Source organism: Hylobates moloch, unplaced genomic scaffold, assembly GCF_009828535.3.
Source record: "Hylobates moloch isolate HMO894 unplaced genomic scaffold, HMol_V3 SCAFFOLD_22, whole genome shotgun sequence".
NCBI classification, from domain to species: domain Eukaryota; kingdom Metazoa; phylum Chordata; class Mammalia; order Primates; family Hylobatidae; genus Hylobates; species Hylobates moloch.
In genome coordinates, this window is record NW_026652297.1 from 543,814 (window position 1) to 556,404 (window position 12,591).

Genomic DNA, 12,591 nt, shown 5'->3' on the forward strand with positions numbered 1-12,591 from the left:
AAGAAAGAAAGAAAGAAAGAAAGAAAGAAAGAAAGAAAGAAAGAAAGAAAGAAAGAAAGAAAGAAAGAGAGAAAAGTAAAGAAAAGAAAGAAAGAAAATAGAAGACTTAAATAGGTACTTCACAATAAAGAAAATCCAAATGGCCAATAAGCCTAAAAAGAGGCTTTAATCTTTTTAAACCTTTAAAAACATTCAAATTAAAACCAAAATGAAATGCCTATCAGATTGACTGAAATTTTTTTTAATCGGAAAGCACCAGTGTTGGCATAGATGCAGAGCAAGGAGAACTTTCACATACCACTGGTGGGCACATGAAGGGGTACAACCACTTGCAAAATAGTACGGCATTCTCCAGTAAAGCTGAAGATAGGCATAGGCCACATGCTGACAAGTTCACTCCTAGGCATATACCTTAGGAAACACATGCTCACCTGCACTAGGATATATGCAAAAGAAGAATCACAGAAGCAATGTTTACAATAGTCAAAGGCACTTCAACAGTAGAATAAATAAGTGAAATGCAGTCTGGTCACAGAAGGGACTACTCTACAGCCACGAAAATGGATTCACTATTAATAGATCTACACAAAGAATCACGGATGACTCTCACAAACATAATGTTGAACACAGAAATAAGGCACAAAATACATCTGATTACTCCCTATAAAGTTCAAAAACAGATACATTAGATAATTTAGGGATCACATATAGGTGATAAAGCTATAAAGAAAAGCAAGGCAATGCTTATCCCCAAGGTCAGGATAGTGTCTACCTCTGTGGTAATTTGAAAGGGATGATGGGAGGGCTTCCTGGGGGCTGGAAATATGCTGTTTCTTGACTTAGATGGTGGTTATCAAATCTTCACTTTGCACTTTTTTATTGAAAACTGTGTTCTCTGTTTTGTGCACTCTTCTGCGTATATGATAATATCTCTCATAATAAAGTGAAATTTTAAAAAGAAGAAAAGTAAGAGGAAAGCTGGCAGCTGTTAACATTACAGACAGACATTAAAAGTCTAAGAAAATGTAGTTCTTGTTAGAAAATGGAAATATTGGATCACTTAGAGAGTGAGATGTCACATATGCCTGCATACGCCTATGCAGCCTTGTGATGTGGATGAGCCTACCACAAGCATTAGGTAAAAATAAAGGCTGGGCATGGTGGTTCACGCCTGTAATCCCAGCACTTTGGGAGGCCGAGGCAGGTGTATCACGAGGTCAGGAGTTCGAGACCAGCCTGGCCAACATGGTGAAACCCTGTCTCTACCAAAAATACAAAAATCAGCCAGGCGTGGTGGTGGGCACCTGTAATCCCAGCTACTCAGGAGGCTGAGGCAGGAGAATTGCTAGAACCCGGGAGGTGGAGGTTGCAGACAGCCAAGATTTCGCCACTGCATTCCAGCCTGGGTGACACGGCAAGACTCTGTCTCAAAAAAAAGAAAAAAAAGAAAAGAAAAAGCAATTCGTGAATCTGTTTCAGCAAGTGCTCCAGTCAGTATACAAAAATATGATTATCAGGTGAGATAAATTATTAAGCGTCTGAAGGAGTCACTTACAATTTTAGTTTGTGAAAAAATGAAAATTGTATACTAGAGTGGGGTATTAGTGAGGACAATACAAACTGCAATACCAGGTAAACACTGTAATCTCAGTAGCTAAATATAATAGAATTTTATTTCCCATGTGAACACACAGGGCAGCAGGAGGAAGGGGTGTGAAGTGGTTTTGCTCCACACAGTCATTCACTAACATCGTGGATGTGGACATAGTAATAAGGACTGGGTCTTTTTGTTTTAAACAAGTACACACACATACACGCAAAATTCTGTTTCTTTTTGTTGTTGTTGTTGTTTTGTTTTTTTTTTTGAGACAGAGTCTTGCTCTGTCACCAGGCTAGAGTGCAGTGGCATGATCTTAGCTTACGGCAACCTCCACCTCCCAGGTTCAAGTGATTCTCCTGCCTCAGCCTCCCGAGTAGCTGGGATTATAGGCATGTGCCACCATGCCCAGCTAATTTTTGTATTTTTAGTAGAGATGGGGTTTCACCATGTTGGGCAGGATGGTCTCCATCTCCTGACCTCGTGATCTGCCTGTCTCGGCCTCCCAAAGTGCTGGGATTACAGGCATGAACCACTGCGCCTGGCCACACACACACACAACTCAACCATCTCATATTTTATACAAAAGGTGGCATAGTATACAATGTCTTCTGTGCCTTACTTATATTCATTTAACAATACAGCTTAGAAATCTTTCCATGTTCATATATAAACAGCCTCCTTATTCTTTGTTATAGCTGCATAGTATTCCACTCTATGGGTGTTTTGTAACTTATTTAACCAAGGACTGGCCCTCTCCCCAATGCCTAGTATAGTACCTGTTACATAGGGAAGGCACTTTACAAATATTTGATAAATGAATACCTCCACCCTCAAGAAGGTGGTATGCAATAAAGCATATAAACGTAGACATGAAAAAAAGCCAGGAGCAAAATGTATTAACATTAAACAGAGGTAATTTTTTTTTTTTTCTGAGACAGTGTTTTGCTCTTGTTGCCCAGGCTGGAGTGTAATGGCACGATCTCGGCTCACTGCAACCTCCGCCTCCTGGATTCAAATGATTCTCCTGCATCAGCCCCACAAGTAGTTGGGATTACAGGCATGTGCCACCACGCCCAGCCACTTTTGTATTTTTTAGTAGAGATGGGGTTTCACCATGTTGGTCAGGCTTGTTTCAAACTCCTGACCTCAGATGATCCACCCACCTCGGCCTCCCAAAGTGCTGGGATTACAGGCATAAGCCACTACACTCGGCCCAAACAGAGGTAATTTATTTAAAAGGTAGTTATTCAGGCAACACGTCGGATATGATGTCTAAGAGCCCAACTTCTAGAGTCAGACTTACCTGTGTTGGAATCCCAGTTGTACTGTCCACTTAGGTGTATGACCTTGGGCAAGTTATGTACTCTCACTGTGCCTCTGTGTTACCCTTAAATGGGAATAACCAATTAGGATAATGCAGATACAGCACTTAGCACAGCTCCTGGCATATCCCCAGCGCTCAATACAGGTCAGATACTATTATGAAATGGGGCTAACAAGAGGAATCTCACAGAGGTATGTTTGGATGAGGAAGGAAGAAAGTGGCACAGATGTTCCAAAGAAGTCAATGGGAAGGAACACCATGAGCAAAGGTGTAGAGATGGGATCCCCAGGGACTCTGGGGACTATGTGGGAGACACCATCAGATCTGTGACTGGGGCATAGGCAACCTCCTGGGGAGAATGAAAAAATGAGATTGGCGAGATGTGGACTTTGATAGCAAACTGCAGTGTGTGCTTAAGACCACTGTAAGTCAGAGGAATGACATGTCAATATCTCTGTTTAATAAGCAGTATTCAGGATGGATCAGACAAGAAAAAGACCAGAGAGAGGGGAAGGAATTTAATATTGAGTTCCTACTTTGCATTGACTTTGGCATGTTACAAAGTTTATCTTGTTTCATCTTCACTCAACTCTATGATGCAGGTGTTATTAGCCTTATTACAGAAATAATGAGGCTTGAAGAGGCTACTTATATTGTCCATGATTGGAGAGCAAGGAACTGGTAAAGTTAAATTTAAACCTAAAGTTGTCTGACTCCAAAGCAGAGGTATGCGGGGGCTGACTTATAAAGGCTTGCAAGACCTGACAGTTAAAATTTCAGGAATTTTGTGAGTTTTTTTTTTTTTTCCCAAGACAGAGTCTTGCTTTATCACTCAGGCTGGAGTGCAGTGGTATGATCTCAGCTCACTGCTACCTCCACCTCACGGGTTCAAGTGATTCTCCTGTCTCAGCCTCCCAAAGTGCTGGGATTACAGGTGTGAGCCACCACGCCCGGCCTGTGAGCATTTGTTAAACACAGCCACTACTAAAAATTAAATGATGTAAACTTACAATTAAGTAAGTTGTATTTAAAACAAGGTAATAAATATTCAAAGCGTATCATTTCTTAGTTATTATTACTACCTTTGACTGTTGTCTGTGCTCCTAAATTGACTTACGTCTCTTCCATCTGCATGGTAGAAATCTGATATATCACTGTGCTGCTGAACATCTCTTCCCAACTCCACATCCAATAAGGTCACAATCCCAGCATGAAATTGGCCAAGATAAGAGTATTTACAATGTAGCAATTGGCACATGTTACAAATTACAGCTTGGTTTGGCATAGTGTGGATTATCTAGTTAAGAAGGTGGTAGCAAAATGTTAATAATATAGATTTTTAAAGATAATCTATATTATTAACATTACAGATTAAACTTGAAAGTGTGTAACGTCTACAGATTAAACTTAAAAGTCTGTCATGTCTATAGCTGTTCCATTTTGCATAACACAAAAACACTGAAGAAATAGTCTTCTAGAATTAGAAAACTGTTAATCAATTCAGCAAAGTCACTTATGTCGTTGACAAATGAGTGAAGTTCCAATATGTCTTTGCTTTCCACTTGGATTTCATTTATTACTGTAAAAAAATCAACCAACATTCACATTAGAACTATACTCATTTGTCAGTTGCAACTATTGGTTAGTTATGGATACAGATTTCAGGAAAAATATCAACAAAAGCATTCTGTGAGAATCCAGCGGCTATGGGGTCATTTACAACAGGGCATTACATACAGACATCCTTCCTATTCTTGTGCTTTGCAGATATCGTGTTTTTCACAAATCAAAGGTTTGCGGCAGCCCTGCATCAAGCAAGTCTACTGGTGCCATTTTCCCAACAGCATGTGCTCACTGTGTGTCTTGGTGTCACATTTTAGCAATGCTCCCAATGCTCATACTTTTTCATTATGATTATATCTGTTATGGTGATCTGTGATCAGTGATCTTTGATGTCACTATTGTCATTGTTTTGGGCACCAGGACCTGCACGTAGATAAGATGGCGAACTTAATCCATAAATATTGTATGCCCTGGCTGCCCCAGTGACCGGCTGTTCCCCCATCTCTCTCCCTTTCCTCAGGCCTCCCTATTTCCTGAGACACAACGATATTGAAATTAGTCCAACTGATAGTCCTACAATGTTCTCTAAGTGTTCAAGTGAAAGAAAAAACATTCCTTTCAATTGAACATCTCTCACTTCAAATCAAAAGCTAGAGATGATTGAGCTAAGTGAGGAAGGCATGTCAAAAGCTGAGTCAGGCTGAAAGCTAAAAAAATCATTGAAGGAAATTAAAAGTGCTACTCCAGTGAACAAATGAATGTTAAGAAAGTGAAACAGCCTTACTGCTGATATGGAGAAAGTATCAGTGGTTTGGATAGAAGATCAAACCAGCCACAATGTTTTCTTAAGCCAAAGCCCAATCCAGAGCAAGGCAATAACTCTCTTCAATTCTATGAAAGCTGAGAGAGGTGAGGAAGCTGCAGGAGAAAAGTTGGAAGCTAGCACAGTTTCCTTAAACTCATGAGGTTTAAGGAAAGAAACCATCTCCAGAACATAGAAGTACAAGGTGAAGCAGCAAGTCCTGATAGAGAGGCTGTAGCAAGTTATCCAGAAGATCCAGCCAAGATCATTGATGAAAGTGGCCACACTAAACAACAGGTCTTCAGTGTAAAGAACCAGCTTTCTGTTGGAAGAAGATGCCATCTAGGATTGTCACAGCTAGAGAGGAGAAGTCAATGCCTGGCTTCAAAGCTTCAAAAGACAGGCCGACTCTCTTGCCAGGGGCTAATGTAGCTGGTGACTCTAAGTTTAAGCCAATGCTTATTGGCCATCCTGAAAATCCCAGGCTCCTTAAGAATGATGCTAAATCTACTCTGGCTGTGCTCTATACATGGGATAACAAAGCCTGGATGACAGCACATCTGTTGACAGCATGGTTTACTAAATATTTTAAGCCCACTGTTGAGACTTACTGCTCAGAAAAGAAAAAGAGTATTTTCAACGTATTACTGCTTATTCACAATACACGTGGTCGCCCAAGAGCTCTGATGGAGATGTACAAGGAGATTCATGTTGTTTTCATGCCTGCTAACACAACATCCATTTTGGAGCCCATGAAACAAGGAGTAATTTCAACCTTCAAGTCTTATTATTTAGGAAATGCATTTTGTAAGACTATGGCTGCCATAGATACTGATTCCTCTGATGGATTTGAGCAACATAAACTGAAAACCTTCTGGAAAGCATTCACTATTCTAGAAGCCATTAAGAACATCTGTCATCTGTGGAAGGAGGTCAAAATACCAACATCAACAGGAGTTTGGAAGAAGTAAATTCTGACCCTCTTGGATGACTTTGAGAGGTTCAAGATGTTAATGGCGGAAGAAACTGCAGATGTGGTGAATATAACAAGGAAACTAGAATTAGAAGTAAAGCCTGAAAATGTGACTGCATTGCTGCAATTTCATGATAAAAATTGAACAAATGAGGAGTTGCTACTTAGGATGGATGAGCAAAGAAAGTGGTTCGTTAAGATGGAATCTACTCCTGGTGAAGATGCTGTGAACATTGTTGAAATGACAATAAAGGGTTTAGAATATCCCATAAACTTAAGTTGATAAAGCAGTGGCAGTGTTTGAGAGGACTGACTCCAATTTTAAAAGTTTTACTGTAGGTAAAACGCTATCAAACAGCACTGCATGTTACAGGGAAATATTTCATGAAAGGAAGAGTTAATTGATGTGACTAACTTCATTGTTGTCATATTTTCAGAAATTGCCACGGCCACACAGACCTTCAGCAACCATCACCCTCATCAGTCAGCAGCCCTCAACAAGGGGAGTCCCTCCATCACCAAAAAGATGATGACTCACTGAAAGCTCAGATGACAGTAATATTTTTTGGCAATAAAGTATTTTCAAATTAAAGTATGTACATTGTTTTTAGACATATGATGCTGCACACTTAACAGACGACAATATAGTGTAAAAGTAATTTTTATACGCACTGAGAAACCAAAAAGTTCACCTGACTCACTTTGTTGCAACATTCACTTTATTGCGTGGGTCTGGAACTGAACCTGAACTATCTTTGAGGCATGTCTGTATTTAACATTATTTGTGAATTGTGTGCTGCACATCTTTTACATCAGTAAAATTTATAATTAACATCTATTAAATCAGTTGTCAAGAAGAAATTTTTAATAAACATAATAAACTAGCTCTCTGGAAAAACTACATCTCCATGCACATTTGCTAATATTCACCAGCATTCCACTGCTCTAAGTTATATCACCTTGCCTCCCCAGCAGAAAGGGAGAGCAGTCATGCTTCTCTCTATCAAGTTAATTAATACCAACCTCCATCAAGCATAGTATATTTATTTTAGGCAAACTATGTTATTTTCATTTGGCCTATTCCCTGATTTTCTTCTAAGGCCTTGAAATACATCACTGCTTATTTTCAGCCCAAATTATGCAAGTATGTAAGACTTCCTCTAACTCTGTAAATAGTAATTTTCTGACTTTGCCTTTTCCTTCAACACACTGATTCATCGATTCTAGGATGCATATTTTTTCACATCTTAACATCTCTGAAATTGAGAAGCCTCTTCCAGCCACTGTTGGCCAGGCAGCAGCTGTGTCACTGCCTTCCCATGTGTGAACTTGGCCGTAGCTATTATACTGGCATCACCATCGATGAGTTTGATTGCTGTTTAAAATGTCTTTTAAATGATTGCTCATTGCAACCAAGGGTTACTGTAGTCACAGAAAGGCAGGGAAATAGAAATACAGCAGCAGGGGGAAATTGATAGTGATAAAGCAGACATTTCACTTTGGAGGAATGGCCAAAATTCCAAATTGTCCTGTAAAGACCAACAAAGAGTTACATAGGACCTAAGAAAGGAAGAGACCCATACTTAGATGAACTTGTGTCCCATTTGCTACGGAAATACATGCAAAAGCGAGGTCTATCATAAGCCAAGGCAACTGAAGGTAGGAAAATCTGCCAAATCCCTTGAAATAAATCAAAGAAATCTCAAGGCAGCAAGAAGCTGATATATAATCAATTCTGCATCGCCCAGGGCCATCGTTAAGGCATTGCTTCATAATTTTTTTTTTTTTTTTGAGACGGAGTCTCGCTCTGTCGCCCAGGCTGGAGTGCGGTGGCGCGATCTCGGCTCACTGCAAGCTCCGTCTCCCGGGTTCACGCCATTCTCCTGCCTCAGCCTCTCTGAGTAGCTGGGACTACAGGTGCCCGCCACCACGCCCGGCTAATTTTTTTGTATTTTTAGTAGAGACAGGGTTTCACCGTGGTCTCGATCTCCTGACCTTGTGATCCGCCTGCCTCGGCCTCCCAAAGTGCTGGGATTACAAGCGTGAGCCACCGCGCCCAGCATTGCTTCATACTTAATTGACAGCATTTTTTCCCCTCTTAATGGTTTATAGAATAACGATGCATTTAATGGTAAGTGGTATTTGAGATTTGCTTAAATCTAAGAACTAGTTTTATTTTCCTCTTTCAGGTACCATTTTATATACCATGCATTTCTTTACATGTATATAAAATATCTTGTATGTTGCAATGCTTTGCTTGAGAAATGTGACAGCTACTTCGAAACTAAAGGAATCCCTCCATATATAATCTACCCTAAGTCCATCACACCTCTCTGCAGTTTTACTTCCCTAAGAATGTAAGATCCAACTCTTTTTTTTTTTTTTTTGAGTTTGAGTCTTGCTCTGTCACCCAGGCTGGAGTGCAGTGGCACAATCTCTGCTCACTGAAACCTCCGCCTCCCAGGTTCAAGCGATTCTCGTGCCTCAGCCTCCCGAGTAGCTGGGACTACAGGCATCCACCACCATGCCTGGATAATTTTTGTATTTTTAGTAGAGACAGGGTTTCACCATGTTGCCCAGGCTGGCCTTGAACTCCTGACCTCCGGTGAAACACCCACCTCAGCCTCTTAAAGTGCTGGGATTACAGGCGTGAGCCACCGCCCCAGGATGCAACTCTTTTAAAATTAACTTTTAGAGTGAAGTCTACATACAAAAAAATGCAAACACTATAAATACACAGTTCAGTGAATTATCACAAGGTGAGCACCACCCAGGTTATGAAGTAGAACATTAGTAGCATTTCAGAAATCCTCTGTGGGTCCCTCAGTGTCACTAACTCCACTCTGATCCTCAAAGATAACCACTTTTCTGACCTCTACTACCGTAGATTAGTTTTGCCCATTTTAAAGTTTTATATATCAATAGAACAATATAGTATATATTATTTTACTTTTGGCTTCTTTCACTCAATAATATGTTTGTGAAATTTTTTGAGGTTATTGTGTGTAGCTTTAGCTTACCTGTTTTCACTGCTGTATGTTATTTTATTCCATGAATATACCACAATTCCTTTATCTCTTCTGCTGCTGATATTTGGGTTGTTTCCACTTCAGGCCTATTTTGAATAGTGGTGCTATAAATAATCTTGAATCCTCTGCATGTGCCCATAGTCCTCTGCCCCTCTTGGCTTCTCTCATCACTTCTGTCTACATGTCTTATCCCCCTACTAGATGGGAAGCTCCTTGAGGGCAGGATCCATGTTGGATTCAATTTGTATTTTCCATGCTAGGGAACCAACTCTTGTGTTGAAAACTGGTAAAAGCAGGGAAAGATTCAAGCATTTATCCAGCCTTTCCAATGGGAACTAGAAATATAGATAACCTAATAGCTAATGAGAAGTTTCCCTTTGTGGAAATATTTCAGCTAATAAATAAAGAAGGAATAATATACGTAAAATATCACCATTTTGTATCCCCTAAGCAACAGTCCCCAACCTTTCTGGCTCCAGGGATTAGATTTCATGGAAAGCAATTTTGCCACAGATAGGGCAGGGTATGGTTTCAGAATGATTCAAGTGCATTACATTTATTGTGCATTTTGTTTCTATTATTATTACATTGTAATATATAACAAAATAATTATATAACTCACCATAATGTAGAATTAGTGGGAGCCATGAGCTGGTTTCCCTGCAACAAGATGGTCCCATCTGGGGGTGATGAAAGACAGTGAAAGATCATCAGGCATTAGATTCTCGTAAGGAGTGTGCAACCTAGATCTCTCGCATGTGGAGTTCACAATAGGGTTTGCACTTCTATGAGAATCTAATGCCGCAGCTGATCTAACAGCAGGCGGAGCTCGGGCAGTAACGCACACGATAGGGAGCGGCTGTAAATACAGATGAAGCTTCACTCACTCACCGGCTGCTCACCTCCTGCTGTGCAGCCCAGTTCCTAACAGGCCACAGACAGGTACCAGTCTATGGCCCAGGGCTTGGGGACCCCTGCCCTCAAGAAGGAATAATAGATCGAACATGCTGGCTGACATCTCAAAAGGGGAGACAACCGTACATTTTGTGCCTGTCTGAAAAGTCATGCCCTCCTCCAGCAAATATGAACTTAAAAGAAATAGAGGATATGGAGGACTATTTTAAATAACAACACAGGGGCACGCCATCAGCAAAATCCTGATGGGACAAATGACATGGTTTCCTCAACACACAAATTGCAAGGGAAAGGAGAGAGAGAGAAAGGAAGGCAAGAAGCTACAAGTTAAAAGAAACTTGAGGGACACAGAAATCAATTGCACTATATTGACCTTATTTGGGTGTTGATTCAAACAAACTAAAAATAAACAAACATGCAAACCTAATCTGAGTGAATACTTGCTATTAAGCGATTATTGTTAATTTTTTTTCTGTTTTTTGAGACAGAGTTTCACTCTTGTTGCCCAGGCTGGAGTGCAATGGTGCAATCTGAGCTCACCGCAACCTCTGCCTCCCAGGTTCAAGCGATTCTCCTGCCTCAGCCTCCGAGTAGCTGAGATTATAGGCATGCGCCACCATGCCTGGCTAATTTTGTATTTTTAGCAGAGACGGGGTTTCTCCGTGTTGGTCAGGCTGGCCTTGAACTCCCAACCTCAGATGATCCACCCGCCTCAGCCTCCCAAAGTGCTAGGATTACAGGCTGAGCCACCGCGCCCGGCTGACTGTTAATTTTTAAGGTATGACGATGTTGTGGTTATGTTCTTATAGTTGTGAGTTCTTATCTGTTGGAGAATCAGGGTAACGTATTTACAGGTGAGATGATTTCAAGCCATGGGGAGGGAAGCATATGGTATATAGATGAAAAAAAATGGAAGTGAGTTGATAGTTGTGCTTGGGTCATGAGTCCATCAAATTTCATTATATATTTTCTCTACTTTTGTACATGTTTGAGATGTTCCATAATACATTTTTAATACAAAAAAAGTCTCTTCTATGGTGCCTATATCAGTACTTTACAAATAGTAGTGACTCAAAAAGTATGCATTGAATGATGGAATTGTCTGACAGCAGCCTTAGCAAAAGGGCCATCTTGGCTCCAACACACATTTTAGAGCTGATTTTCACTCAGCATCTTTCGTATTTACAGTTGCTGCTCTTTCCACACCCACTTTTGAGGATTCCCTCGACCCCCAATCCCCTATCACTGAACAGGCCTAAGCAGCTGATCAGAGCTGGGGGCAGCTGTGTTGACAACTAATTCACGGACAGGTGGGGCCCATCAGATTCGCTCAGGGAGAGAACGAGGCTTGGTCAGACAAGAATGGGCTCTACAAACGCAAGGATTTGTCCGGTAGGAGCAAGAGTCTGTACCATATCTTTTGCATGAAAAGGTGTTCAGTTCACTCATAATAAGGGAAATGCACTTGAAACTACACTGAGATTCCATTCCTCATCCATAAGATTAGCACAGATTTGAAAGCTTAGCAACATACATGATTGGCAAGGTCATGGGGATACAGGCACTCTCCTACATTGCTGGTAAAAACACAAAATAGTACAACACTACGCAGAGGAAGCTGGCAATATCTAATAGAACTGCTAGTTGGCCCAGCAATCCCACTTTTAGGAATTTAAATTCAAGAGACCCCTCCAATAATACAAAACTACATAGGCACAGGGTTATTTATTGCAGCATTATGTGTAACTGCAAATTACTGGAAACCACTTAAATGCCGCAAAGTAGGAGATTGGTTGAATAAACCACAGTACAGTCACACACAGAGCACTATGCAGCTGTAGAAAGAATGGAGATGATCGCTACAAATTGAATTGCTAAATGCAAAAGAGCATGTATAGTACGTCAATTTTGTGTAAAAAAAAAAAAAGAGGAAATGAGAAAACATATCTGCTTATTTTTTTACAAAAAGACACAGACAAATTAAACCAGAAACCAGCGACATGGGTTACCTGCTGGGGGTGGGGAGTAGACAAAGCAGAGGTCATAGTGGGCGGGAAACCAGATCCACGCAAAACAACCTGCAAAGGTCCTGCTTTGTAACTGTGGCGTTTCCTTGGTGTAAATACTCCCACTGTATTCAAGCTACCTGCAGAGATGTACAGAATGGGCTCTTGCAAGCCAGGACAGCTGGCTCCAGCACAATACTCAGTGGAACGGACAGGGAAGTAAGTGATAACTCTCTGTGCATGCCTTTTTATATAGCTTTTTCATCAAATTTCTTGAAGTGTACTTTTTTTTTTCTTTGAGACAGAGTCTCACTCTGTCGTCTGGGTTGGAGTGCAGTGGTGCGGTCTCTGCTCACTGCAACCCCAGCCTCCTGGGTTC

The 12,591-nt window shown here is 40.8% G+C and overlaps 1 protein-coding gene across 2 annotated transcripts in view; it reads right to left on the reverse strand.

Moving 5' to 3' along the window:
- SLC4A8 (solute carrier family 4 member 8) overlaps positions 1-12,591 on the reverse strand; it is a 228,456-nt gene that overhangs the window by 91,992 nt on the left and 123,873 nt on the right. Inside the window, exon 25 of one of the 2 annotated variants that reach the window (XR_009211717.1) lies at positions 2,904-2,987. The exons of the other annotated variant lie outside the window; for it this stretch is intronic. The gene's annotated coding sequence lies outside the window, so the exon portion shown is untranslated. The remainder of the gene's footprint in view (positions 1-2,903; positions 2,988-12,591) is intronic. 2 annotated transcript variants of the gene reach the window in all.